Here is a 4,401-nt window from a genome sequence, read left to right as displayed (position 1 = left end):
ATACTGGCATCATTTTTTAATGTGCAGGATAATCCAGTAGACTTCTGTCGACAGCCCTTTCTCACTCCCAACACGTCAAATGATGCAGTGTAAAGAGCAAGAAAAGTCCACATTTGGTGGTCCAGTTGGAATGACACTGAGAAACCACTTGAAACTTCTGATTTCTGAAAGCAAATCAGTGAGTCTTTTTTTCACTCTTTGGTAACACTTTCGTAATGAAAGTTCACTAAAACCGGATTAGGTTGCCTAATATGATTTAATGATTTAATAATTTCAGGGGCATCACTTATGCTAATGATGAAATCTCATGAACAGGTGATATTCATCAGGTGGAAAAGAGTGATTTACGACAAGTTTGTCTAATTATTAGAGTTCGTTCAATCTGACGGGAACACTCATACGAACAAACCTCACATAGCAAGATAAGTAAGTTTAGGATAAGACTGTGAGGTCCATTGTCATTGAATGTAATCTGTTTTGCAGAAACATCCAATATCAAGGTTCAAAATCAAACTTAGTGGCAGCACATATATGGCTCTTGTTGAAACTCTTAAGGATCATGCAAGAGCAGAAGTGGGAGTCAGACACCATCGAAAATGTGGGTGAGGCATGCAGGGTGAGTTTTTGGCTAATTAAACTTAAACTTTCTTTACTCACCCTTTCCCCTTTATTTCCTTCATTTGACTGCAGTGGAGTTAATAGATAAAATCAGTGGGGGAATAATTGCTTCAGTTTAGATTCATGTGGCGCAGCGCTGTGGGGGCTACACAATTAGCAGACCTCTCTAACCATGCACAAAATAACCACAGTAAATTTTCAGCCTTTTATCAGGCAGACGTCTTCTCTGGACCGGCCTTTTGCCTGCATTGCAGACAGGATGGACCAACTGAACTCATTTCCTCACATCAAAAGCTGACTGCGAAACTCAACACTGGCTTATTGTACCTGCTGCTGCTGCATGCTGAGCACTTCTTTTAGCTGCGCTGGACGTCAGTTCACAGAGCAGAGAGGAAAGCTGGAGAGTGAAAAACACAGTTTCCCCTCCCCCGTCTTTGTTGCATTGAGTCAGTGTTTATTTACATTGAGTCTAAAACCTGTGAATTGAGATGGGATGGGAATTTCAATGTTCCGACGTTTGACCCAGTGAGAGATGTTGTACATTTGTGACTGATGATAAACTAAAGTTATGACGTTAAAAATTGTGGAGCATTTCCTGGTGCTCTTGGCTAAATAACCAATTACATATATCATCAAGGGCAAATAAGCAGCCATCTCTAATTCGCAGTTATTAAGAATGCACTGTCATATATACATGCATGGTAAAATGTGTTCTATGCATTAGGATTAAATGTATCTACTGCCCCTCCTGAATTTAATTGGAAAGGATGTGTACAACCTTTCATCATGCCACCATTGAGAAGAATAACTCAGGTACATTAGGTATGTTTTTACTCTGGAACTTAAAGCCATTCTTGTCAGTATTCCTATATTAACAATGGATCTGATGGCTCTGTGCCATGTGAAAGGTGTCTCCCACAGTCCCCACAGTTCCAAAGCTTTTTGGTATCATTCAGCTCATCGGTTTGGTTTTACAGAGCACAACTTGACTATGTTGGTGCAGTCTCACTGCTCTCATCACACACAACAAATCATCCATCCATGCATGTTCTCCTTTCTTCAAAGGGCGAGGAAAGACGGGGCCAGTCTGTGTTCTCACTAAGCACCTTCACTAGTCGTTCGAGTCTTGATGGGAATCCACTTTTGCCCTGAATCTGCAGGGGCCGCAAATGGTCACCAAATGGCATGATGGCCATGAAAGCAAAACAAAAAAGAGCATATGGCACCTCAGATCTTGACCCAGCTGAGCACTTTGGACGGAGTCTGGTGTGCCATGTGACAGGCGGTATTTTCCACCGTCATCCACTAAACATTGGATGATGTCATGGTTTGTGGAGGGATGGTGTTGCACGTCTCCAACTGAGTTTCAGACACATATTGAAGGTGTTTTGGCATCTTTTGATAGTACGACACTCCATAAATACGTGTAGTGCTGGTTGTGTTAGTTTGGCATAAACACACAAGTTTGTGAGGTCTTCTAGAGAAAGTCCTGAAGCATTCTCAGGGTCCAGGGTGCTGCTTGCTTCACTTCTTCTGCTGCAGCGTTTAACATGTGCTATTACACCCATAACAGCTGAAAGGAAATGACTGCACGCACACACACATGCACATTCACACGTACGCGCACAACACACACACACACACACAGATAGTGATTCATGCTTTCCATGGTGCAAGTAATGGGTCAATAAAAGTGCTTTCACAGTCCCATAATCTCCTATAGGGTGACTAAACGCCTCATCAGATGGCACAGAGAGAAGGGAAAGAGATCAAATGTCGCAGCGGCGTTAGCAACAGCAGTGGTTCACAGCCTGGGAATCAGGACCCCAACCAAGGGTCAAAAGCTGAATGTAAGGGGTCACAAGATGATTACTGGGGTTAAAATGAATGAAACTGATCTCAGTGTTGAGGTGCATTTATTTGTCATTTTACAACACAGGACTTCACGATCAAATTCTAAGATGCAGCCCCTTCATGCTACACACACATAGAATACATACAGATATTTAAATGACAAAATAACATAACACAATATATAAAGTTATTTAATATATACTTTGTATATTTATAAACATATTATATACCTATAGTATATATACATTTGGTGCATTGCATGAAAGAAACATTAGATTCTATCATATTTAAGTGTAATAAAGGAGAGTGACTCAGACTCAGACGGATGTTAAATACAGCTACATCACTAACATGACTATGTAATGTTAGTTTAGTAGGCTGCCAAAAGGGAAAAAAAAGACAGATCCATGAGCATGGGCTCAGGTAAATTTGCTAAGTATGGTTTTTTGATGGTGGGCCAAACTGGAGCCCCCAGAGAGAGCCCTCACAAACTCAGGGAGAACATGCAAACTCCAGACAGAAAAACCCAACCGGCACTCCAATCCAGGGGCTTCTTGCTGTGAGCTGACAGTGCTAACCACTGAGCGTAGCAGCTTGTAATGGCATCTCACCTGTTAGGTAGGCTGGTATCCTAGTGATGTTCAAAATCTGTTAAAAAATGAAAAATAAATATATTTCAAACAGGAAACAATTCTTGCGTGGAACAAAATATAACACAAATCATTATTCTTAACCAAAATTTGAAAAATGGCATACCTTTATTCTATAAAACATCTTACGGAAGAGTGATGGTTCCCATCACTAATGCATCAAAGGGTTAACAAATTGAATGAACAGGATTCATTGCCAAAATGATCAAGTTGAAGGTTACAAAATTTGCAAGTAGTGAAGTTCATTAGTCATTGTCAGTTGCTGCTCTGTAAAAATGAACATTCAACTTCTGTTTGTGATTTCAGCACCATGGATGCAACAATGACTGATCCGAGATGTGCCGTCTGTAAGGAGCCTACAGAGGAAGGAGAAAAGCAACCACCCACCCTTACTGAAAAGGGGAGTGATGCCATCAATTGAGCAAGTACATCTGAAGAGGATGGCATCCATACATCACCCGAGGAACTGGTTCATCAAGTGTGCCTCAAGAAATATACCAACCAACAGTGAAAGAAGAGAAGCAACAAGGAAAAGAACGTGATGCGTGTTCCACACTCAGCTGAGACGGACTTCCATTTTTACAGACTGTCTGTTCTGTTGGAGTTCAGTGCATGCTGGGACCAAGAAGAAGAGTTTTGATGGACCTGTATTCCCAGTGAGGACAGATGACTTCAATCTTTTGATGAAAGAGGAGATGCTGAGGTCAAAAATTAAAATACTACTTCTTGCTGTGATCTTCCAGATCTTGCTGATATTGGATGTGAGGTCCACAGTACATTTATACCTGACATTTCCTACAATATACCCACTTACGGAAGCTTGGGGTTGTAATCCAAACGTTACAATTTCTTAAAAAGTAGAAAAGATAAATTGAAAACATAAATGGTCTGATATGGAAGACAAGTTTTTTGAGAATGCATTGAATATGAAATGATCAAAATTTTTCATTGCAAAGACATTGCAAGAAAACAGACCCACTGAGTCATTTTAAGACGCTTTTACATCTCAGGGTTAAGAACTTCTTTTTGCACATGCACTATACTGCATCCCCCTCAGTGGCTCATGTAAAACACTGAACCCTTTGTGCGGACATCAGAAAGCCATGCATAAATCTATTTTTAAACATGGAAGACAATGGGAGATTGTAGCATCACTGATTTCAGTATTTTTCAGTACTTTCATTTTTATAAGAAATAAACATTTTTCAGATTTTCTGTTACAATTTGTATGAGGTTCACCCCTTTTTTCCTCAAAAAAATACCACTACCATAAGGGACC

Source organism: Chelmon rostratus, chromosome 10, assembly GCF_017976325.1.
Source record: "Chelmon rostratus isolate fCheRos1 chromosome 10, fCheRos1.pri, whole genome shotgun sequence".
In the NCBI taxonomy this organism is placed as follows: Eukaryota; Metazoa; Chordata; class Actinopteri; order Chaetodontiformes; family Chaetodontidae; genus Chelmon; species Chelmon rostratus.
This window is presented reverse-complemented; position numbering follows the sequence as displayed.